Consider the following 27,706-nt stretch of genomic DNA (forward strand, 5'->3'; position numbering starts at 1 on the left):
CTTACACCTAAGACCTGAATCTATAAAAATTCTGAAAATATAACTTTGGAAAAAACCCATAATACTTTATTAAATGCAGCAGAAGTACTAAACTCTGGCTCATATTTTGAAGAAAATAATGTGCTATTTTGGCCTTCTGTAGTTTATTGAGCTGCATTTTCCTTCTTTATCATTCTTTGAACACAGATCCATGTATTTGGATATATATAGTCATGTGTATTAGTCTGTTTTCTCACTGGTAATAAAGACATACCTGAGACAGAGAAGAAAAAGAGGTTTAATGGGACTTACAGTTCCACAAGGCTGGGGAGACCTCAGAATCATGGCGGGAGGCAAAAGGCGAAAGGCATTTCTTACATCGTGGCGGCAAGAGAAAATGAGGAAGATGCAAAAGCAGAAACCCCTGATGAACCCATCCGATCTCATGAGACTTATTCACTACCATAGCAGTATGAGGAAAACCACTCCCATAATTCAAATTATTTCTCACCAGGTCCCTCCCATAGCACATAGGAATTATGGGAGTACAATTCAAGGTGATATTTGGGTGGGGACACAGAGCCAAACCATATTATCGTGTGTTGCATAATATTTCAGTCAGCAAAGGATGGCATGTATGAAAGTGATCCCATAAGATTATAATGGAGCTAAAAAATTCCTGTCGCCTAATAAAGTCTTAGCTGTCAGAACGACAAGCATTGCTCACGTGTCAGCAATGATACTGGTGTAAACAAATATATTGCACTGCCTGTCGTTTGAAAATATAGCACATAAAATTATGTACAGTGCAGAATACTTGATAATGCTAAAGAACAATTATGTTACTGGTTTATGTATTAATTATACTTTTAAGCATCATTTTCGAGTGTACTATTTTTTTTTAAAGCTAACTGTAAAATAGTCTCTGGCATGTCCTTCAGGAGGTATTAGAAAAGAAGAGAAGGAATTGTTCCCGTAGGAGATGACAGCTCCATTTGTGTTACTGCCCCAAAGACCTTCCAGTGGGACAAGATGTGGAGCTGGAAAACACTGCATAGACGATCCTGACCCTGTTTCATACTAGGCTAATCTGTGTGTCTTTGTCTTAGTTTTTAACACAATGTTTACAGAGTAAAAAATTTAAAAAATTAAAAATATAAAAAAGCTTATAGAATAAGAATATAAAGAAAATATTTTTGTAAAGCTGCATAGTGTGGTTGTGTTTTGAGCTAAGTGTCATTATAAAAGAGGCCAAAAAATTAAAAACAATTAAAATGTTTATGAAGTAAGTTGAAGTAATTAGCTCTTATTGAAGGAAGAAAATTTTTTTTATAAATGTAGCATAGCTTAAGTGTATAGCGCTTATGAAGTCTGCAGTGGTGGACAGTAATGTCCTAGGCCTTCACATTTACCACCAAGAGCAACTTCCAGTTCTACAAATTAATTTATGGTAAATGCCCAAACAGCTGAGCCATTTTTTAAATTTTTTATATCATACTTTTATTGTACCTTTTCTGTGTTTAGATATGTTTGGATACACAAATACTTACCACTGTGTTACAACTGCCTATACTATTTAGTACAGTAATATACTATACAGGTTTGTAGCTTAGGAGCAATAGGCTATACTGTATAGCCTAGTTATGTAGTGGGCTATACCAGGGTCCCTAACCCCGTGCTGCTGGTCTGTACCAGTCAGTGGTCTGTTCAGAAGTGGGTCACACAGCTGACCCCCAGCAGGTGGTGAGCCGCCAGCTAGTGAGCCTTACTGCTCCACCTCCTGTCAGATCACCTGCAGCGTTAGATTCTCACAGGAGCGTGAACCCTACTGTGAACGGCACATGTGAGAGATCTAGGTTGTGTGTTCCCTGTAAGAATCTATTATGCCTGATAATCTGAGGTGAAACAGTTTCATCCTGAAGCCATCCCCACTCTCTACCCCACCACTGCCCACCCCATCCATCCATGGAAAAATTGTCTTCCCCAAAACTGGTCCCAGGTGCCATAAATTTTGGGGACCACTGGGCTATACCATCTAGATTCATGTTAGTACACACTGTGACATTCACATAATGACAAAATTGCCTAACAATGCCTTTTCTCAGAACATATTCCCATTGTTAAGCTGCACATGACTGTATATATCTACTATTATTTCTAACTAGTCTGCATATCATAGTTTTGAGTTTATCTTTAAACTGAATTATTTAAGATAGTGATTTTTGATATGCATTTATCAGTATTTGAAGTTTTGGTTTGTTAAAACTTGTATTATCCAGCTTTATCACAATGTCAAAAACTGAGTTATCTTATTTCTATATTTGACTTGGTGCAATAGTTTTTGGAAAATATGTTTATTCTTGGTGTGTTCCATGCTAAATTTAGCACAATGGTTAAATTGTTTTTTTTTTTAATTGTGTAATAAAGGTAGTCTGTCTTCTTTGTTGATGTCTTAAGGACTAATAAGTTATGCACTAGGGTCTTTCACTATACTTACTTTTGTTAAATTCTCTTTTTATTTTTAATATTATCTGCTGTGCTCTAATGGCTTATAATTCATTATAGCTTCCATTATTTTTTCTTTATTAGTAATATGAGACACTTTCATTTACTTTTAAAGTCAGCTTTATTCAATATTAATTATTAATACTGTAGTTACATATAGCATTTTAGGTAGGCTTTGTTTGAAGTTAATTTTTAAACATTTTATTCTACTTTTAATAAATGATATATAGTTAATTTTGTTTTGCAATCAAATCTGGAAATCTTTGTCTTTTCATAAGTAATTTTAACTGATTCCTGTATACTAGTAACTAGTAGATTCAATCTTCTGTGTAATTTAATGTTTTCTGATTTTTAACTTGATTTTCTTGCTTTTTTTTTCTTTTATTTTTATGTGGAATATATTTTCTTTTAGTGAATAAATGAGAAAAAATTTGATTTCCAATAGAAATTTTCAGACTTATATTAAACTTCTTTTTTAATTTATGCAGCTGTCACTCATTGCTTCCATTTGGGATTATTATTTTAAAATTTGATATTACTTTTGCTGTCTCTATTAAGCCTTTCACATTTCAAGATTTTAGTTTATCACATATAACTTGCTCGAGATTCCTTGGTATCCTGTCCTCTCCAATTATATTTTCAGAAAAATTAGACATTTTCTAAAATGCCCTCCTGTTTCTTGTAATAATTCTATTTCATTGAAAGGAAACTATTCTTTTTCTGTAATGTAGTCTCTTTGTTTTCATATGCCTAGTAATTTTACTGTTTGCCATTCTTATTTGCTGTTTATCTTCATCTTTGTTTATGGGGTCATCTGATGTCTTGAGATGATCTGTAACATTATGAGTCAAGAAGGGAAAAAATGGGAATAGTTATTTTACCTGGCTGAATCACATCAGTTCACAGATGCAGTAATATAAAAATGAATGAGACCCAAAGGTACCATAAACAGTGAGCATTTACTTTTTGCTATACCTTTTTTCCCTGTGTGGGATGTAGCAGCCTAGAACTACCATAAGTAAAATGCTAGTTCTCTTTGATAGTTACAGTATATATGTCTAGTGTATATGGAGTAATCCCTGCTTGATATGATCTCCAATAGCTGATGTGTGTTCCAGAGGTGTTGGTGAGATTCAGATTTATAACCAAACACATTGTTCCCACAACTCTTCTCTATACACACACTGGAACACTGTCAGATCCAGCCTTCATCCTTCCAAATAAGATAGTTATTGAGGTTTAGTCAGAATCTGGACAACATTCCTAATAAGAGCAGTTGTCAGATACAAACAGGTGAGTTACAGGCTGTGTAAGCTCTTTCTTCATTCTGGTCACATTTCCACTCACTCTTGTACAGCATCTTATTTTTCTTCAAGTATATAGAATGTGGATATCATCTTTTCCTGGTTTTTAGGACTGATACAAATATGATCAACAACAAGAGACTGAGGATAGACCCAGAAATATGCCCTCACCTCCACAGGGAAATTTATTTCAGCATTATGTCTTCTCCATGTCTGGCAAAATTATAGCACTAAAAGGAATGCACCAGATTTACTGTATGACCCTGTCTCTGTGCCAGGTAGAAACTGTAAGTCTCCCAAAACTCCATCCTAGTGCCTGAAGCAACCTCTTCCACCTCTCTGAATAGCCTATCTGGTATAAGACCACAGAGACCTCTGAATGCTACTGTTTTCTAAGACTGATGATTATAGTCATATTCAGCCCACATTTTATGAGCCACATCTGCTCCACTGATCATTAGTACTTGCCCTACAAATTAGGATGTTTTGTGAGTTTTACCAGGATGGGACTTCCCAAACCAACCAACCAACAAACAAAACCTTCATATACACTTTTCCCAATATTTCTACTTCTATCAAAGATTCTTTAAAATTCTTAGAATGTGAAATGTATCTTTCATTAACTGACAGTATTGTTATAGCTTTCCATTATTTTGTGTTTTCTTGTTCTGTTCTGCACTTAGCATAACACTTGGCATGTTTTAAGTAGTCTATCCTACCAGTAAATTATCATTAATATTTTTACTTATTGCAACTTTAGCTTTAAGTGTACATGATAAACTGGTGAGTTTGGAGAATACAAATCTGTTTTTGAGAGCAGCAGATGCTAATGACACAAGTAGTGTAGTAAGATTTTATGTAATTCAGAAGTTGTATTTTTAAATTAGCTCATAATTTTGAAAAGTGTGTACAGTCCATGTTATCTTTGAAAAATTCTTAAATCACTCTCAGTATCTTCAGGAACTGCAAAAGGTTCACCATCTATTTCTTTTGGCTTATTTTACTTTGATTTTGTCCTATCAGTAGAGCGGTAGAATCATTTGGGGAATGACTAAAAGTGGAATTTAAGGATAACAATGGGACTATTTTTTTCCTACATCTCATTTCATAGTTGAATTAAATAAGTGAAATACACATACAAGTATTTCCTAGTAATTTCATAATAGAAATTAAAGCCTATCCTTCCTCTGTGTTTTATAAAATAACCTTATCGAGGCATTTCAGAATTCTTAAATGCATCAAATATGTAACAAGGTAATGAATTGCTGGAATAATTGAATGAAAACTGAACCAAGGATGCCATGTCTAGGACTCAAATGGTTTTTACTATAAAGACATTTACAGATAAAGAAAAATCTCACACTTGAATTTCAAAGAAATGTGAACATCCAATTAGATAATTCATGAAATGTACTTAAAACAGTAGCTAGTAAATAACAAGCACTCAGTAATAAATGTTAGATATTCTTGTCATTATTATTAGTTCTAACAATCCTCCAGTATAGCAAATACAGTTGTAGATTTGGTATTATGTGTGTAAGATAAAAAAGGCTGAAGTCATAGATTCTCTGTGCTCAAGCTACATTCAGATGATTATGAATATATCTGAAGGCCAACAACTAAGGATAATATTTTTTCCACAGTTGAGTCTACCATCATGCATCTGACATAATCTCCCACGAAAAATACTCTTAATAACAGTAATAATATACTTTTTGTTTCAAATCACTCCTAGAACTTATACTGTCAAATCTCTCAGGACCCTGCAGTCATCTAGGACCAAACTTTGACAGTCGTTTATGGATTCTACAACTTTTCTTTTTCATCTGTTATTTTTATCAGATGGCTTAAGGAGAAACATCATTCACAAAGAAATCTTGAGTGGCCACTAGAAAGTAATTTCTGTGAGAGTGGGCACTTTGCATTCAGCACCTACAGCAGAGCCTAGCGCAGAGTAGAAGTTCATTAAATATTTGTAGAATGAATGACTTAATCATGACTAATATTGGCTTGTCTAGATACAACCAAAAGCAGTGATATCCTACTGGCCATCTTTCCCCAATATATATTTTAATGCAGCTATCAATGCATTATGCATCTCCCTTTCTTTTTAAAATTAATTACTTAGAAATAGGTAAAAATACAAATTTATCTGTGTTGACACAATTTGTATCACCTTTGATGTATTAAGAATACTATCATTTTGTGCATACTTATACATATATATACACACACACACATGAATATATACACATACACACACATTAAGAGAACTTTCAAGTATTTTCATATGTTTCTGTTTATTGTTTTATTGATTCCTCTTCTATGCACTTTATAGAATTTCCTAGCAGATTAATTGGAAGCTTAATAGAACCATTTCCATCTGACTAGATCATCTTGCAGTGTTTATATATATGCAGTATAATGTTTACTTTCATTGTTTGTATAATTAATGTAGATGAAATGCTTGCACACCACTTTAGAGATGTTATAGATGAATTACCTATTTAATTAGTTATAACTTAGATAAGATGAAAAGTGTCATACAAATTTTAAACACTACAATTATAATAACTTTTTGCATAGCTGTAATTATAGTAAAAGTGTATAAGGAAAATGTGAAGTTGACACATAAAAATACTTTAGAATACAGAAGACAGTAATAATAACAGTGGCACAAATGTATTAGATTTTACATGTTAGGATGTTGAAAGAAAGTAATAACCAAGAAAGAGCACATTTTTTATTGTGCCTGAAGGGTATAATGTGTGTTTTTACTAACAAAAAAGCATACATTTTAAAAATGAGTACATTTAATTATTTGTATCATAACTTATATGCAATGGAGTTTCTAAATTATTATAAATATATTGGCTTTTCAGAAACATGGTATTGATTTTCCAATGGTTAACAATGACATAGTATGTCAACAGTTTATAATTATAGCACCTCAAGTTTGAAGACTACAGTTATTTTTCAAATTTTAGTTATTTCTGAGAAATTTCAATAAAACTAGACAACAAATAATTAAAAGAGAATATACTTGTGTTAATGTTTTACATGCATTATTTGTTTTCTTTTGAGCTGTTACGATCACAATTGTGAAATATTGTTAAAATTAATAATCTGTATGACCCTTGGGGGAAAATCTATTCCAAAGCTATGGAAGCTTTCTTTAATTAAATGGGAACAATTCGTTACATGTACACAGGAGGTTAAAAAGTGATCTGCTATTGGTATGTTTTTGCAGTGGCTGGTACCAGTTGTTCCTTTCCATGTTTAGTGCTTCCTTCAGGAGCTCTTGTAAGGCAGGCCTGGTGGTGACAAAATCTCTCAACATTTGCTTGTCTGTAAAGGATTTTATTTCTCCTTTGCTTATGAAACTTAGTATGGCTGAATATGAAATTCTGGGTTGAAAATTCTTTTCTTTAAGAATGTTGAATATTGGCCCCCACTCTCTTCTGGCTTATTGGGTTTCTGCTAAGAGATCCACTGTTATTCTGATGGACTTCCCTTGGTGGGTAACCCAACCTTTCCCTCTGACTGCTCTTAACATTTTTTTCTTCATCTCAACTTTGGTGAATCTGACAGTTATGTGTCTTGGAGTTGCTCTTCTTGAGGAGTATCTTTGTGGCATTCTCTATATTTCCTGAATTTGAATGTTGGCCTGCCTTGCTAGGTTGGGGAAGTTCTCCTGGATAATGTCCTGAAGAGTGTTTTTCAACATGGTTCCATTCTCCCCATCACTTTCAGGTACACCAATCAAACATAGATTTGGTCTTTTCACATAGTACCATATTTCTTAGAGGCTTTGTTTGTTTCTTCTTACTCTTTTTTCTCTAAACTTCTCTTCTCACTTCATTTCATTCATTTGATCTTCAATCACTGATACCCTTTCTTCCACTTGATCGAATCGGCTACAGAAGCTTGTGCATGCATCACGTAGTTCTCGTGCCATGGTTTTCAGCTCCATCAGGTCATTTAAGGTATTCTCTATGCTGTTTATTCTAGTTAGCCATTTTTTAAATCTTTTTTCAAGGTTTTTAGCTTCTTTGCAATGGGTTCGAACATCCTCCTTTAGCTCGGAGAAGTTTGCTATTACTGATTGTCTGAAGTCTTCTTCTTTCAACTCACCAAAGTCATTCTCCATCCAGTTTTGTTCCATTGCTGGCAAGGAGCTGCATTCCTTTGGAGGAGAAGAGGCGCTCTGATTTTTTTTTTTTTTTTTTTTTTAGCTTTTATTTTAGGTTTGGGGGTACATGTGGAGGATTGTCATATAGGTAAACTACATGTCACAGGGGTTTGGTATACAGATTATTGTCACCCAAGTAAAAACCATAATACCCAAAAGGTATCTTTTTATCTTCTCCCTCCCCCCTCTCCACCCTCAAGCAGACCTGGTATCTGTTTTCTCCTCTTTGTATCCATGCATTCTTTCTGTTTAGCTCCCATTTACAACTGAGAACATACAGTATTTAGTTTTTTGTTCCTTTGTTAGTTTACTTAGGATAATGGTTTCCATTACCTTCCATTTTGCTGCAAAGGTTATAATCTTGTTCTTTTTTATGGTTGCATAGTACTCCATTGTGTATAGGTACCAAATTTTCTTTATTCAGTCTACCAATAATGGGCATTTAGGGTGTTTCCATGTCTTTGCTGTTGTGAATGGTCCTGCAAAAAACATGCATGTGTATATATCTTTATGGTAGAACAAATTATATTCCTTTGGCTATATACCCAGTAATGGGATTGCTGGGTTCAATGGTAATTATGTTTTAAGTTATTTGAGAAATTGCCACACTGCTTTCCACAAAGGTTAAACATTTCTTAATATGTAATAGTTATAGTCATTGGTAATGACACATATATGTGATCATTGGATTAATGTCTATGTCCTTACCTAGACTGCAAGTTCCATCATGCTCACCGTCCCATCCTCAATGGCTAGTGTAGTGTGGGTACACCATATAGTTTCAACAATTACATACTAAATAAACAAAGAACTAGAGAAGTGAATGAATTAATATATACATGTGAAAATCATATTCATTTCTCAAGGACTATCTCTAATGTTACTACTCTTATAAAACCTTTTCACATGTTTCCTCTCTGATTTTTAGAATTTTCAGCTTTTCTGCTCTGGTTTCTCCCCATCTTTGTGGTTTTATCTACCTTTGGTGTTCGATGATGGTGACATATGGATGGGGTTTTGGTGTGGATGTCCTTTCTGTTTGTTAGTTTTCCTTCTAACAGTCAGGACCCTCAGCTGCAGGTCTGTTGGAGTTTTCTGGAGGTCCACTCCAGACCCTGTTTACCTGGGTATCACCAGTGGAGGCTGCAAAACAGCAAATATTGCAGAATGGTAAATGTTGCTACCTGATCCTTCCTCTGGAAGCTTCATCTCAGAGGGGAACTCAGCAGTATGAGGTGTCAGTTGGCCTCTACTGGGAGATGTCTCCCAGTTAGGCTACTCGGGAGTCAGGGACCCACTTGAGGAGGCAGTCTGTCTGTTCTCAGATCTCAAACTCAGTGCTGGGAGAACTACTACTCTCTTCAAAGCTGTAAAGACAGGGACATTTAAGTCTGCAGAAGTTTCTGCTGCCTTTTGTTCAGCTATGCCCTGCCCCTAGAGGTGGAGTCTACGGAGGCAGGCAAAACCTGCACGCTGTGCACGTGTACCCTAGAACTTAAAGTATAATAAAATAAATAAATAAATAAAAATAATAATTAAAAAAGTGATCTTCTTTTAATGTTTATATTTTCTCTTGTTACAAACATATGGCCTATGTTTCTTACCTACTTTTTTCTTTAAAGATAACATATATTTAATCACAAGACTGAGACCCAGAAAAGCTGAACTTGTGTGAATTGTTAGCATTGTAAAACATAAGCAAAACAATGTCCAAGCCTTTTTTTAATAAGGTTTGAATAATGTGAGTAGTTTAATTCATGATATAACACCAAATAAAGGAAATATTACTACAGTGACGTTATTCAAATGGCATTTCCTTTTGACACTTTCCTGGAACCCAGTTTTATTCACTTTACTATATTATTAAAAGGAAAAGTAAGATGCAGTGGATCATGCCTGAAGTCCCAGCTACTTGGGAGGCTGAGATGGGAGGATTTCTTAAGCACAGGAGTTTGAGTTCAGCCTGGGCAATATAGCAAGACTCCTATTTCTATTTTTAAAAAAAAAGGATGGGGGGAGGGGGCCAGGCATGGTGGCTCACGCCTGTAATTCCAGCACTTTGGGAAGCCAAGGCTGGTGGATCATCTGAGGTCAGAAGTTTGAGACTAGCCTGGACAACATGGTGAAATCCCATCTCTACTAAAAATACAAAAAATTAGCCAGGCATGGAGGTGGACATCTGTAATTCCAGCTACTCTGGAAGCTGAGGCAGAAGAATCACTTAAACCCAGGAGGTGGAGGTTGCAGATCATGCCACTGCACTGCAACAGAGCAAGACTCCGTTTCAAAAAAAAAGAAAAGAGGAAGAAAAATACTTAATGAAAATGGGAGTTTGTCACTCCTCACAGAATATGGAGGTTAGAATAAATGCTATCTATGAAATTTAGTAATAGATGTTAGTAAATAAAATATACCTATAATCCTATCTTCTTAGGAATTTTGCTCTGGAAGTGGGTCTTTTCCTCTGGATGCCTAGGCCCCATCTCCTACTGTTATATAAATATATACTGATATAAAAATTAAAATATGAAGATAATTTTAGGCTCATTTCATTAAAAATGATATCTTAATTTGTATTTAATACTTTAAACCTTGTTTTATCTCAAGTTTTATCATATCACTTAAAGTAAAACTGTGTAACATTCTTTCATTGTATAAATTAGGCTCTCGAGTTCTACTGTTAATGTGATTTCTTAATGTGATAATCACCACATTTTTCATAGTCAACTCTTAGAATATGATGAATTCAATTTTGTTACTGAAAATGGCTCATCTGTTGAAATTATACATCCATTTTAGACTAATAAATTATCATTTTTTATCTACATAAAATATTAGGAAAAGCATGAAAATACTCTTCCCAGAGACTATAACATAATTATATTGCTTTCTGGTCATCTAATGTTTTAGTAATTTTATCAATACAAAAGAAATGCATTTTATTTGTTATAATTCCATTTTTATTACCTACAATAGCTCATAGTGATCTCTATTTATTTTTAAAGTTGGTATAAACCATCATTTTAAAAAATCTAATATAGCAACATATCTAATTTAATGTCACAAGCCCTTGGTTTATAAACATATAATTTTTCACTAATAAAAAAATGGCTCAGTTTTGGCATTCAGCATTGGCCATGGCTTGATAAGAAGAAATCCCTGGTATTGGCCTTCCTCTCTCTCATATGTCTCTGTTCCCATGGCTAATCTTTTCATGGCCCCATTGCAACAGTACTGCATAGTCAAGGATAAGGATTGGCTGACATTCACAGACTGTTTCATGTTGCCCACGTTATTACTAAGCAGCTCTTCTGAGATAGATGCTTTTCAATGGGCACTAACATAAAATACAAAGATCCATGTGCTCTGTGCCTACCAAAATGCCTCCCTCCCAGAATTTTTTTGTCATCTCTAACATTTGGATCTTGTTCCTTGCAGGACCCTGAACAATAGGATAAGCCATTGCAAACTTCCTGGAAGTCTTGAGTACCCATTCTTCAGGCTACTTCTCCTTCAAAGGCTCATAAAATAGTTTTTTTTGTTTGTTTTGTTTTGTTTTGTTTTTCCCTTGCCCAGTGTCCAGCTACACTAGGAAATGGCATTCAATCTCCTTGGGAAATAATCAGAAAATGTTATTCATGTATTTTAGAAATAATTTTGCAACCTTTTCTTCTAGTTATTTGAATATAGTTAGTCAAACTTACTTTGATCTACAACTTGAGTGAAAAATTACAATTTTCTTTTTTGATGACTAGTCTGCCTTTTTTCTAGTTTGTGATTTTTTTCTAGTTATGAAAGTCAAAATCAATTTGGCAGCTGTTCATCTCTCTTACCACTAGGAACATCATGACCCATTAGTCATCACCACAAATTCCTTTATTTCCAGGCAGTTTGACTACCATTCTGGCCATGAAGCTCATTATGTTGATTAAGTCTACTTTATCTCTGATGGATGAATTAGTACCACTTGACCATGAACACTCTGGAGTCCTACTAGCCCTAATGATAATAAGCTTCTCAGCTTCTCCTACTCTTAACCTCAGTTTCTAGAAATCAGTCACTCTCTCCTTCTCAATGATGCCAGTAGTCTCATTACCAGTGCAGTCCTTAATGTTTTGGTGAAAGGAGTTTTATTTATGCCCTTGAGAAATTTGGTAGAGTGATGGTTCTCCATTCACATAATAAATTCATTCTAACGTTCCTGTATCTCTGCATTTTCTGATCCTATCCTTAACATTTTGTCAGGGTATTTTATGCATCTTCTCTAATGTGCCATAGTCCATCATCAGGTATAAGCTTCAAAAAAACATTCCAGTGGTGTATTAAGGCCAGCTCCAGATATCCTTATGGCATAAGAAATGGAAAGGTGCTTTTTCAAATAATATATTTTCACTTGTCCTGTCTTATATTCTCCTTCCTGCTCAAAATCCCTGATACACTCTCACATATATTTTCCTAGTTCACTTCAGTATGTATTAGTAAGGTTATGCAATTTTTTCAGTATGAATACGGTTTTCTTCTTTAGCCCATGATATAATTTTGTACTCAAGATAACATATGGCCTGGTTTACTTTTTGGTCTGAAGGAAATGAGAAGTGAGGTATACCTTTGAGTAGAGCAAACATTCCCTTGTGAAATTAATTGAACCTATGCAGTTGCATAGTGCAACTTTTTTTTAGCAATGATTAAAGTATAATAAGATACTATGATATATAGACTCTCAGAATCCTCAATAAATAATTTGCCATTAATATTACTCAAACAAATAAACTTTCCCTCCTTACACTGATAGAAAATACAAATTTACCTAAAATGTTTTAATGGAAACATTTTCCTGTTATATACAAATTAAAATTTTGATCTTCTGATGTTCGATTGCATTGATATTTATCCATTGAAAATGATCTCTAAAGTATTGATGTCAATAGCTCATGTACGTTATCATGAGTATTATATCTGGAGATATTTCTTTCAACCATATATCTTAACATTAGAAACAGTTGGATTTCATCCCCCCCACCCCCATCTTGCTCACCTTGACTGACAAATGCTTATTTTCCCATGCTGTAATTCATTCCAATACTGGACAATTTGAGTTAAAAAAAAATTTCCTAAACTCTGATTAGATCTACTTGTAAATGAGTTCCATACCAGTCCTTATTAAATTTTCCACAGTAATCTAGGATTTTCTTCTGTTTTCCAATTTAAGAGCTGAGGCAAAAGTGAATAATTACTCTTACTTCTTCCATTAGCCTTCTATTTAACATCTAATCTAACATATGTCTTGTTGGTTTCACCTTAAAAAAATCTCTAATCTGGCCACTTCTCACCAAATTTACAGCTGCTTAGTCCAAGCCAGTATCGTTTTATCTTTTTCTATCTGGATTACTTACTGCAGCAACTCCTGACTGATAATACTTGCTCCTGTATTTTATTGTTCATAGAGAAGTCAGAGTGCCCATTAATGCATAATTCAGATTATGCCCGACTTCTACCCCTATGCTTGCTTCCCATTGAGAAGAAAGTGAAATGCTGGCTCCTTCCTCTAAGGCCCAATGTGATCTGGTCCCTGACTATCAATTCAACTACATTATCTGTCATTTTTACTGCTATACTCGGACCAGAGCAGCCTTTATGCTATTCTTTGACATATCAAGCATATGCCTTTCTTGGGGATGTTCTTTCTTTCTGGAATATTATTCCAAATTCTTCACATGGCTACCGCTATGGACTGAATTGTGTCACCCCAAAATTCATATATTGAAATCCTAACCCTCGGTTCTCAGAATGTGGCTGCTCTTAGAGAGAGAAAGTTTAAAGAAGCAATTAAGTTAAAATGAGATCATGGTGGACCTTAATTCAGGATGTTGGCTGCCTTGTTCATTAAATCCTATCACAAGGTAGATAGATGTTCAATAAATAAGTGTTAAAAGATCAGTGCTTTGTCTTCCTACCATATCACTTACTTGTCTTCTTCCCCAGAACAGACATCTTGAATTTCTTCTATCTTCCTTCTAATGTATTCTTTCAGAACTCTTGACATCTCATTTATATCCCCCTTTGAAATAAGAAACTTGTAATGAATTATTCTAAGATGACTTTGTCACTGAGAAGATTGGGACCATTATTTATAGTGACCTAGATTAATTAACACTACTTAGAGTTGTATTTACCTTAAAACAACAGTTAATGTTCTCTATAATCAATTGAAACCTTACCATCTTATTTTCACACAAATGAATACTATTCTTCTAGTCTATTGTATTAATATTGTTTTTTAATATGTGAATATAAGCTATTGTCATTTAAATTAATATTGTATCATTAAACTATCTTTAGTTCTACCCCATATCTTAAGTATTTGACCTAATTGAATTAACAAGTCTTCCTGAATTTTTCCTCCGTTTTCCACTCCTGAATCAGTTTGTTCTTAATCTCAGTGAACCTTTCTTATCCATAAAATATCATTATCTCCACACTGTCATACTCAGCTTTTTCTCCTGTCTTTATATTATTTTTAATATATTCATTAACAACCTTATCTTTATCTTAAAAGAATGAGATATGTGCTAAATGTATGTACTACTCTTCCTTTGTCAACTGGTACCCAAAGAAATGGTACCGAAATGCCACCTATAACCTAAATCTTTGAGATTACTACCAAAAATACTCATACAAGATCTTCTGATTGTATCATGTTCTCCATAAAATAAGGGTGTCAGTAAACAGTAAAACAGATTAATTCTGTTAGGTTATCTGCTATTTCCAGGTGTGGGTTCAAAGATGATTTATAATGCCTGGTTACCCCAAACTACCTCCATAAATCTCAGTAGCTTTCTTGTCACCAAATATCACATTATTTCCTGAGGATAGGTGATAGATTTTAACATCTTTAAAACCATAATAAAAAAAAAAGGAAAGATGAAGGAGGGGAATGGAAGAGAAATGAGACAGTAGACCTTTAGAGTCAGAGACATGGTTTGTCATATCTCAGCTGTCTAATTTCAATTATTTTGCCTTGGGGAACCTCAGAGAATAACTCTGAAACTATTTCTGCATTTCTAATACAGCACGAGTAAACTAAATTGGCATGCGTTGCTATTAAAATTGCAGATAGTATACATTGAAGCATTTAACATACTGTCTGAGAAAAATTATAAATGCCTAATTAATGATGATTTCTATTGCTTTTCATTTTGAAAAAAATCAAGAGAACCCATAGGAAACAGATCCTATCATGACCTTGTTCGTTGTAACTATAATTTTTTATTTTTATTTTTTAAATAAATGTCATGTTGCATGTCATGCGTGCAAACCTCTGTTGAAGAGCTAACACAGATTGGTTGCCATGCTCTGGAGAACATAGTCCCTCTACTCAGGTCACAGTAATAAGAATTCATACCCATAAACCACCTATTTACTTCTGAAGTATACCAAATTTCAACAGGTGTCCTTTTTGATGACTGACAAAACCATTTAAGGAATACCAAAAGAAGAAGCCAGCCCAGAATGTGAGGCCAGAGAAGGCACAACACACCAGGATATTAATAAAAATAAACAAAAATCAATCATGAGGAAATTGAAGCTATAAGAGGAGATGTGTGATTAGGCAGAGTTCCTCACCTAGAAAAAATACTTAGAGAAGTTAGTTGATAATCAGGTGCAAAAAGTAGACAAAGAAGCAGATATAGACAACTCCCAATCTTATCAACCCACTAAAAGGTTTTAGATGCGACAGCATGCTTTGGACTGCTAAGATTCCTGTTGTATTGTAAAAGATGAATGAGTGATTTTTCCTTTCCTCATGAGATCTACTATAGGTCTTTTGAGACTTTTCCTGTCTCTCTTACTTTCCTGGAAATGTTTCTGTTTTGTTTTGTTATTTTCAATCCATTATCTGAACTAACCTGGATGCATCTCAGTTTCTTGCAGTGTGAAATCTTAATTAAAATGAGACAATTAGAAATCAACTAGCGCAGGCATCTTAATTTACTAAGGAGCAGTTGCTTTTACCCTTGTTCACCCAAGTTTCTCGAATACAGACAAGGATGCATCTAGTTTTTCTACTAGTTCACTTTTCTTTCTGTTCTAAATTCTCACAAAACCCTAAATCTCCAAATTTTAGTAAAAACTGCATAGTTTTACTGGCTTTAATGTTCTAATTCTCCTTTTCCTTTTCATGTTTGCATTCTTTTTTATGCTTTAATTTTTTAAATTCTGTAATATTTCTTCTATCTTACCTAAAGAATTCCCATCCTTGAATATAAACTTTATAGCATCCATACAAAAAATCCCCCAAAATCACCTTTAGCCAAGAAAAAAATAACTTGCTCTTGATTATTTATGCCTAATAATCAGCTCAGGCAGAAAAGCAGACATTGCACAACACTTGGATTTTGTGACAATATTATCTCTACATCAATACTGCTTAAGTTACTCTTGATAATTCTTAAGGATTTGTTCTTGACATTTTTTTTTTGAATAAAATGCTATGGATTTATAGCCTCGTGTTTCTGAATCAAAATGAGAGTTTAAAAATAAAATAAGGAACAAGTTTATTTTGCTTAATAAGACCTGAACATGTAGGCAAACAATTTTGTTACTGCTAATCAAGGTTATATTTTTCTCTTATTTTGGCAATTTCCATTAATTCCACCTGAGGTCAAGATCTCACTGTTTCATGCCAAGATTGTTATGGTGGTCTCTTTATTTATTTATTTTTTGTTTCCAGCTTCAGTTGTATTTTCTCTTACACTCCTAGATGAATGATAGGAAAACACTTAGTAATGTGTATCACTACCCCACTAGAATTTCACTGGCTTCCTTTTTTCCCCCAAACACCTTTGCATTTCAAGCCCCTACCTTTCTTTTTGTTTCCTATAATATGGCACTCCCCAATATAAGCCTTGTTTCAAAAGACTTATCATTCCATTGTCACTCATCAATGCTATCTTCATTCCTTTACTCACTCTGTTTCCTCCTAGCTATTTTAGAGGACATGTCTAGTTCATTATTTCATGGCTACTACAACCCACAGTCATCTCCCTAATTGTCAAACTTGTATTGTATTTATCCTGTTTATTACCCAGCTAATACTTCGTTGGTCATTATTTTATGCACATTCATTTGCTAAAAATAAATAGTATATAGTAGAAACCATTTTTCTTATTTCTGTTGTTCTCAGTGGTTAGCACAATAAGAGGCATATAATAGGTGCTTTAATATATAACATCTGGCTAATCAGTATCAAGCTTCCCTGCAAATGTGAATAAGGAATGGGGTAATGCTCTCTGCCACTGTTGGTATTTCCCAAGATACTCGTGGCATTTTCCAACTGTCTCTGTAGAGAAAGATGAGCTCTACAAGACATTAAGTACATCTATCGCATTCAATGTAACAACAACAACAAAAAAAGGTGGGTGGGGAGGAAAACGACTAAAAATAAGTAAGAGAGGCAAGATTACATAGCACCACTTAGGAGATATTGAAATGTCATCCATCCTTTCAAGGTGATAGAGATTTTATCTACAGAGAACTAAACGTTGCCATAAACCTGAATCTCACTTCAATAACTATTATCCTTGATTATAAGATTTTTCAAGCATGAATAATACATAGATGATATGCACTTCAGTCTTCATTTTGTCCACTGTATTTAGCCTATACTTACCTGTTCCCACAGGTAGTGAGATTGTGGATTCTACTTATATACATTTGTATACTTGTACAATATACACATGTGCATACATATTTGGCATTTTATGCCAACAGCATTTTCCAGTAGTTACATTTTTCAAATAATTGCATTACTAAAATGACTGGTGATACACATTCACCCTCAGAAGGCTGTCTTACCATTCAAAAGTGATTACGGAAAGATCGAAAAGATATTTTGCATTCCATTTGTGGTTATCTTTTATTTAACTTGGCTAAGGTAACATGATTCTGTGATTTTAGGTTTTTAAAGTAAGTGTGGTCCCCTTGAAAGTGTTTGAACATAAGTGTGGGTTAAAAGCATGTAGCCACTCTAGTTAAGCTTTCAAAAAGTGCTTTTAGGAAAGGGTTGGAATTGAGGCTTAGGTTATAGACTTCCTTTAACATGCACAAATAACTCTCACTAATCCTAAAGGGAGTCAAACACATATATACAGTGCAGAAAAAGTAATTTTTAGTTCTTTTGTTTAAAATATTTTTAAAATCTGTTTCTCTAAAATAGAGGATTGCTAGGCATATTTGTTATCTCTCTGGAAAACTGAGAAATGAAATCTGAATTTATATCACTTTAAATGTAATGAGCCAAATTCTTGTTCCATAGTACTGTATTATGTATACATATATAACACTGATATCATTTTGCAAATACAACAGGATAGTGAGACATGATGTTATCTGCACAGCCACAAATAGCAACATTTCTTATTTGATTGTGAAATCCTGACAAATGCTTGATAGACACTACACAAATTCCCGTCTTCATTTTCTTATGCCATTAACTTTTAGGTTAGTTTACTGATGCATTTTATATTTTTATACCTGCATAATAAAGTTTCTTGTGCGATGTGACAACATCATTGCTTTAAATATATAGAGAAAATTAGTCTCCCTAAAATGCCAGAAACTTTCTATGGTTTAAAAACTACAAAAGTTACTTTAACATTTTATTAAATTCATAAAATAAATTAGCATTTGTTAAAGCAAAGTGTTCTACTGCTTATATTTTAATATGAAATAAAAATAATTCATTTCAAATACATAAAAAATAAGTATCTTTAGCATCTTTAAATTTTTAAGAGAATTCAATGTAACAAAAAATAGTCTCACTGCAGTCTGCATATCTCAAATTCACAGTAGTATATATAACTGCATAATAGTTATACATTTTCATAGTTATATATAATCACATAAATTAGTATTAGTATATACAACTATGCAATAGTAACATAGTAATATAACTGTGATTCTTATCCTCAACTGGGTATTATAAATCCTATAAACAAAGCTTTGATCTCAAAGTTCCGTTAGACTTTTCAAATATTTCATGATTATACTTTATATTAAAAACATAAATATATACTTTTTAGAGAAATGTTTTATTAAAACTGAAGAAATCGATTATGAGGCTTAGGAATTATTTTGTATAATGCGTTGTTAGAATTTCTCATAATGTTTAATGTCCTAAAAATGACATTAAAGAACTTTAAAAGCACTTATTTTGCATTTAGAAAACCATATTTTTTCACTCAAATTTAAATGTAATTGAAGAGTTGATGTGGCATTATATATAATAGTTTAGTTTTCTCTTATAAAAAGAAATTCCCCCAAATTCTGCCTTTGCCTTTAGAATCATTGCTAATTTCATTTCAACCCCTTCACTATATCTATCTATATATATAGTCATATATAATCATATATATGGTCATATTATATATATTCAAATGAATATATATATTCATTTATTGTTTTACAGAGGTAGAATCATAATGCATATACTTGCTTAATTTAAGATACTTCCATTGCTACTATTATTTGGATACTAAACTCCTAACACGTTACCTAAAAGATCTTGCTTGATCTAGTGCTACCCTGGGGTAACAGCAGTCCTCCCTGACTCTCTATTATACAATCATTTCGGCCTTCTTCTGACCCTCAAAATTCCTGAAGTTACAACTTTTACAGGACCTTTGACCATGACTTTTCTTCTACTTGGAACACTTTCCACACTTCTTCATCTGAATAACGCCTATTCAGTCTCCAGGCACCTTTCCCACAAAAGCTTTTTTTCATCTTAGGCTCATTTAGATTCTCCTGTTACATCGACTCAGAGGTCCTGTCTCTTTCCTCAGTACCACTCAGTACTGTTGAAATGGATTAACTCAATGTGGTCATTTTTTTTTCATATGCACCCACCACAAGTGTAAAAGCTCCATAAAGTTAGGGATTTCATACATTTTGCCTACCACTTTTTTTTTAAAAAGTGTGTGACTAGCCACATGGTAGACATAATAAATATTTGTCAAAATAATGAGTCAACATAATTTGCATTCTCCTTTTTTCTACCTAGGATTATACCATAAATATTTTTCCATGTTTGTAAACAGTTATCACTTCAAATGATAATGAATTCATCAGAATTATAATGATAACTATGATGATAATAATAATACTGATATAACATCTTTTACAAAGCTAATCTATATAGATATTCAAAACATTAATTTTGAATTAAACATTAATATCTGACCTTATAGATGCATTGATAAGAATATATTCGTGTAGATTTCCGTTTTCTTCTGTTTAACTCTTTACGAAAACTCAGAAACAATAGCTAGTATAAGAATATGATATCTTTGTATTGCCCCAAATAACTTTCTAAAAAGGCTATATTAATTTACAATACCACGCTATATATCAGTTTCTCTGGAAACTCTCCACAAAAAGAGGTGACCTATTAATTTTTGTTGTTGTTGTTGTTGTTGCTGTTGTTGTTATTACAAATTGCCTTGGAAGACACAAATAGAAAAACTTTGGTGCTAGTGTTTAATTACATATAGTTTTTAAGGATATTTGATAGGAAGAGTATTTGACAAATTTATGGCTGCTGCTGATCTACAGATGATCAAGAGTGCTGATTTAAATCCCATGTTGTAGATTTACTGACCATACAGGATCTCTGCTCCCCTTTATTTTTATATATATAGATATATAGATATAGATATATAGATATATAGATATATATATATATAGATATATTCTATATAGTCATCTGTGTGATTCTTGTTAACTTTAAGAAAATAATAATTTATAAATTGAGAATGGAATTTTTCTTTGTTGTGAAGAGTTACAGCCTACAGGTGGCCATCTTGTAGGCTGGGAAGTGTGTCTCTGGTAAAGACCGAAGACAGACACTTTGAAGGAGGAGGAGTTGGGGTAGAAGCTTTATGCTGAACAGGTTATAAGGGAAGCTATAAATATTCATGATGGTGGTCCTGAGGCATGCATTTTGAATGAAACAGCCATGCAACATACATCCATGTTAAGTGGAGTGGAGGCTTAACATTTAACTATACAATTAGGCCCTATATGTCAAAAGGTCTTTTCAAGACACAAAGTCACTCAAGTGTCAGCCTCTGTAAACCCGGCCAGAACCAATCCATGGTGGGTATTCGTCCTATCTGGAGAGAGTTACCAACATTAGTTTCTTGTCTGTAATTATGGCTGGCAGAACAGGGGGTCAGTTAGTCAGCCTTTGTAAGCTGAATGAGTTGTAATCATTTTAATATTGTTTATCTTGAGGCCAGTGTTATTTAGCTTCTAGAAAAAAAAGAAAAGCCTTGAGGAGTTAGAATATAGTTTGTTCTTTAAATGTAGGAGTGTGTGACTTAACCGTTGCCTGGCATGGCCTTACACCCTGTTTATAATTTGGTATCTTATTGCTACAAAGAGTGTTTTCCTTCAGTCTTATAATCTCTATTTTAAGATTAATGAGACCAGTCATTGTGTCTAAATGCCAAAGGAACAGGGTATTAGGGGGCTTTTCTGACCTCCCATCTCATCATGACTGAGAATTCAGTTTTAAGCCTTTTCTGTGGTCCCCTTGGCTACAGGGAGGTTTCGGTGAATGGGAGGGCTTAGATTTTATTTTTAGTTAATTTTTCCAGTTCTCCACCTGAGATGTGAAAGCTACGCTAGAGGGTTAAGTCTTTCAACTTTTCCATACAGGGAAAAAACATCATCAGTTGATTAATTCTGCCTCTGCTTTATTCAACTTCATGTTGATTTGCCCTAGAATAAATTTTTTAATATAATCCAATTAGAATAACATTTCCACCATAGCATTTGTGAGAATTCCAAAATCCAAAGACACTTAAGACATTTTTAAAAATATATAACATTTTTAGTCATTTAAAATAAGCACTTTTAATATATTTTTTGGAAATTTCCTAGTATTCAATTTGCATCCATGACTTCATTAAGAAAATCTGTCATCAACTTCGGTTGGTTCTGCCAGTAACCAGAAAAGGTAATCCATGTACTAAGAACAATTTTACGTAAAATTCAGAAAATATAGCATATTAGTAACAACTACCAAGCCAAAAACACATGAGATGTTGTACAACATTTTGTTCTCTAATTAATGGAGGGACTTGTTACCAAGCCTAAGAAAAACCTTTTTATATTGACATCTTTTGTTTCAACTGTGCTGAAAATATGAATACCGAAAAACAGAGCATATACGTTTCATATTTTATTCTGTTATATTTGGTTTGCTCAAAATAATATAACTGATTTACACTTACTCTGTAGTGTTAAGTGTGTGTCAACATTACATCTGGATTATCATCTTATTCCTTAAAAATTAAACACACACACACACACACACACACACAAAATGATTTTCAGGATTCTACTTCAAAAAAGAGCACTGGCTTTGAATTCATAAAGTGTTATTACTCAGCCTTTGACCCCAGTTACCAATGCATTTGATTTTTAAATATATTTGAAACAACAATTTTTAAAATACAAGGCTCATACAACTAAAACTTCTAATTTGAGATTAACCTGAAGATGCGAGCTAGATTATCCAGCCCCGTTAAATTCTCAATTTCAAGATACACATTTACTGAATCTGTAAGTATAAAAGCTTTTTTTAAAACTTTTTTATTTTACTAAGGAAAATACTTATGTTTCAGGTCCACAAAAGTGAATCTTGAGGGCTTAGTAGACCTAACAAAAGAGTGCTCTGCATTCATGGAGACTCAGGCTACTGTCTGGGGAAACCAAGGACTGCTCCACTTCACAAAAACTCTGCAGAATATTGATTATCCTTGCTTTTTCTCTAAGGAAAATGTGGATTTGGAAAATATGAAAAACTTATGATTTTCAATCTACTTCAAATACAAAATCAAGCAAGGTCCTACTTAGCAGAAGATGTATTCTCATGACCAAAGGAAGAAATTGAATTTAGTAGACACTGAAATGACAGTAATTTTTTCTAAGTCAACACCTCACATATGGAAAGAAACAAACACGTAACGAAAGGATTAGAGCAAAAATTAAGTCACTCAGAAGAAAAAAAAAAAAAAATGAAAGACCATTGGCACATTCAAAGCAAGAGAATACTCTTTAAGAGAAAAGGCAGGTGTGATGGCTCACGCCTGTAATCCCAACAGTTTAGGAGGCTGAGGTGAGAGGATTGCTTGAGCCCAGAAGTTCAAGAACAGCCTAGGTAACATGAGGAAACCCTGTCTTTACCAAATAACACAAAAAATTAGCCAGCCGTCCTGGCAGGGGTATGCAGTCTCAGTGACTAGAGAGGCTGATGTGAAAGGACTGCTTGAGCCTAAGAAACGGAGTTTGCAGTGAGCCAGGATTGTGCCACTGCACTCCAGCCGGAGCAACAGACACTGGATCTCGAAAACCAAACTAAACTAAACTAAACTAAACTAAACTAAAGAAGAGTGCTGCTTTACATGAAAAAAAAAAAGAAGAGAAATATATCAAACACCAGATCAGATGGCAAATCAGTCACAAAAAGATAAAAACTCACCTATTAGAATCATCCACAGTTCAGTAATTGTGAGAACAAGAAAAAATAATGCATGAAAGTAAAACATTTGAGGAAGCACTATTAGTAAATATTCCATGCATAAAGGAATTTGTGAAAGGTTTGGAGTTCAAACTAGAAAGAATATAGCACTATTTTTTTTTTTTCTGAAGATGATGTTGCACATTATAGCTGTCATTTACCATTGAGGTAAATGACAATAAAAGTATTTTGTTGTCTTCCACTCCCCAGACCCACTACAGTGTAGTTTACTCAATATGTGTAAAATAAGTGACAGAAGACATTTGTAAAGTAAGTGCACAAAATAATTATTGTGTTTAACTGTTTGGGGCAGAACCCTTATGTTGATAGAATATTCCACCATATTTTACTTTCTTTGCCAACCATTATCCTAATGGAATAGAAATATATTACTTTATATGGCAAATAATCTATAAAAATTTACTTACTGAATTGAATCATAAAGGAATAGTTATTAACATGGAAGATAAAAGCATGATTTGTGTGTGGCTAATAATTTTTCCTTAATTTGCACTTGCATGAATAAAAAGTACAGTATGGAATTCGTTTTCTGATATGTAGCTTGCTGGTATTTCTCACAATTCTGTTCTTTCCTCTCTTTTATAGGAAATGTGAGATAGATGCTGCACAATATATGTAACTCAATCAATATAGGTTATTTGAGATAAGAATTTAACTGCTATTAATTTATTGTTTTTGATAACATGTATGCTAATGAGGCCTGAGTGAGAAATTAGAAAATCATACATACAATATTTTTCCTATAAGATGATATACTTAATGTGATTTTGGAAGATTATGTGGTTTTTGGTTTTGTTGTTTCATAATGTTTTGTTTTTAAGACATTATCTGATATTCAATCAGACTCCCCCGCCCTTTACCCCAGAGTTTATAAAGCCAAATCTTACTGGAGGAAGAAAATAGATTCCCTAAATTTCAAAACGATCACTCTTCAGATATTTAAACAATGAATTTTTAGGTCCAAGATGAACTAGTTGTGAAAAATGTGGTAATGTAATTTTACCATTTGCCTTGATATGATTGATTTAGTGTATCACATTTTACCTACCTTTACATGTGAATTTTTCATGAAAAAGGAATGTAAATTTAAATAAGATGTAACGGCCTTTGTAATTAAGTCCATCTCTGTTCTAAATTTAGTACCACAGATAGGTGAGGTGAGGATAGATGGAACAAAACACAGTGTCTAACTCTGAACCCTGTTAAAAGTATTGGAGTCTATTAACTATGCATCAACCCAGGAACACAGTCTGAAAAAAAAAAAAATCATGTTTGTCATGTAATTTTGAATTTAATGTTACCTAAGTGTTCTGATAACTAACGTGTATAAAATTAGAAGGTGATATATAATCTGCATTAATGGCAAGGTTATTTTCAATTCAGAAAACATACTTCACTTATATATGAACTATTCAACAAATGCCTATGACTCATTTTGATTTTCTGTAAAATTGCAATTTCAATTGCAAAGGGTAAGTATGAATGTTTAATATTGAGAGCATTGTGAAACTGAACCCTGAAGATACTAAGACTGAAAACAAAAGTTATCTTTTTCTTCCAGCTTGTTATATGTTACCTCTTTTAGTCCATCTCCTGCTCCCCAGAAATCAACTTACTCAAGAGTTTTAGAAAAATAATATTAAATATTATGAGACAATTTTTGTTGTTGTTATTTGTTTGTTTGTTCTTGAGACAGGGTCTTACTCTGTCACCCAGGCTGGAGTGCAGTAGCACAATCTCGGCTCACTGTAACCTCTGTCTCCTGGGCTCAGTCGACTCTCGCACCTCCACCACCCGAGGAGCTGGGACTACAGGCGTTGACTCACCATGCCTGCCTAACTTTTTGTATTTTTTTTTTAAGTAGAGACAGAGTTTTGCCATGTTGCCCAGGCATGTCTGTATCTCCTGGGCTCAAGCAATTCATGCCCACCTCAGCCTCCCAAAGTGCTGAGATTACAGGCTTTAGAGACAATGTTTTCAAAACGTGATCTATCCCAACTTCCAATTTTGGATTAGTGTCTCCTGTTTTGTCCAATAAAGCTGATAAAAAAATAAAGAGCCCAGACAGAGGAAATTCAGATCTCTGGACTTGGGATCTCCTTAAATGTCTATGTTTACTTTTTGAGGTCTTTTAAAAGACCTTCCAATAATTTGTCAAAGCCAGAATTCACACTGAAGAAAAACTAATTTAGACAAATAATTTGTTCATCAAATTTTTATTAAATGCCTACTATATGGCTGGCATAACTAAGTTCTAGAGATGCAACAATAAATGAAAGATGAATAATGTGAGAGTCTTATATTAGAGGATCTCAAATTTAAGCAGATCGCCTAATTGACTATGGCTTCATGAGAGAGGGAAGAATCCTATTATTGGTATAGCTTGGGTCAGATGTCCTCTCCCTCCCCCATCTTGAGAAGATGGCAGCTCGAGTTCAAACCATAGGACACAAGAGGATATTAGTTTAGACAGACAAAAGAAAAAAACAAAAAGGATATGTATCAGTCAGCTTCCTGTGGCCGCCATAACAAATTGGTGCAAACCAGGTGGCATAAGATCAGAAGTCTAAAATCAAGACATCAGCAAAGTGGCACTCCCTACAGAGTCTCTGAAGAATCATCTGTTCTTTGCCTCTTCCAGTTTCTGGTAGTTGGCATTTCTTGACTTGTTGCACCTCAGTCTCTGGCTCTGTAGTCACATTGTCTCTTCCTTTTCTGTGTGTGTTCTTTTCTGTGTATTTGTCTCAAAGCTTGCTTAGCCTCTCTCTTAGAAAGAAATCCATGAGTATACTTAGGGCCACTGGATAATTCCCTTGTCTCAATCTGCTTTATTGTATTTAATTATATATATTTTTTGCCATGTAAAATATTATTCATTCTTTTGCCTTATAAGGTAAGATTCCTAGTTTCCAGGGTTTAGAACATAGATTTTTTTGACTACCATTTAGCCCCCACCGGGATTTAACTCCTCAGCTAACCTTTATTACCTAAGTCAGTCAAGGTACCAGCTGTATCTCCAATCAGAATATGGAGCCAATGTAGGCAACATTCACTGCTTCAAAATGCTAAAAATACTTGATATGCAGCTCTTCTTCTTAAAATAAAAATACATAATATTAGGAACTTATTTCTTTTTATAAATACTTTATTATATTTGCCATTTCAACCAATATAAGCAAATGCAAAATATCGGATACATTTGTGCTAACTTTCCTGTTTCTCTATTGCATGTTGCAAAAATAAATTAAGAATTATTAAATTTAAAGGGCTATTCTAAAAAAAATCAAGTCTATAAAAACTGGTAAATGTTAAAATGGTAAACATTAGATGTATGAGAATTATAATGCAGTCTTCAACATAAAAAATACTATTTTTTAAAGATTGATTAGTGTTGGGTAAGACTACTAAGAATAATTATATTAGAATGATATCTTTCACCTGTTTCTCCTTTATGAGGATCTTACATTTGATTTTTGGGTTAGTTGATACTGTCCAGGAGATTTCTCTTTTCAGCTATTAAACCGTTTGTCAAACTAATGGATTAGAGAACTAAAAATACTTCATTTCTAAATTACTTTGATGTCCTAATATGAATTTATTAGCTTAATGCCATATTCCATTCATTAATTTTTACTTCAATAGGTGTTACTTTTGAGTTGCTTTGAAAATTTCTCATAAAGGTAAATATGCTTTCTGAGTTTCTATTTGTTTTGTTTTGTTTTTATTAGATTAATGATATGACTTTAGATAACATATATTACTGCAGTTAAAGTAATTTTTCTTAAGTAAAAATAAATATTAAAGATCACTAGAAGAACAGCTAATGCTACATTTTTTGGAAAGCTTTGGCTCTTTAATTTATCTTCAGCTTTAATGAAGTTTGTTTTGTCATTACAAAAAGTGTTCATTCCATTTCTACATCAACATGCAGGTATTTTTTGATATCCTATATTTTAGTTATTCAAGTTTACATCAGCATTTGGTTCCTCTCCCACTGCTTATATTCTAATGAAGTGCGATGGTTAAATCTTTCAAATGAGATATAAAAGGTTTTAAACATTTATAATTTATTTTGTTTCTCTTCTCTGTCATTTGTGATTAATTATGCCAGCTGTCAGC

The 27,706-nt window shown here is 33.5% G+C and overlaps 1 protein-coding gene across 9 annotated transcripts in view; it reads left to right on the top strand.

Annotated features, from left to right (window-relative positions):
* LOC105473258 (MGAT4 family member C) overlaps nucleotides 1–27,706 on the top strand; it is a 935,225-nt gene that overhangs the window by 758,624 nt on the left and 148,895 nt on the right. The gene's annotated exons all lie outside the window — the stretch shown is intronic.

This window comes from Macaca nemestrina, chromosome 10, assembly GCF_043159975.1.
Source record: "Macaca nemestrina isolate mMacNem1 chromosome 10, mMacNem.hap1, whole genome shotgun sequence".
Lineage (NCBI taxonomy): Eukaryota > Metazoa > Chordata > Mammalia > Primates > Cercopithecidae > Macaca > Macaca nemestrina.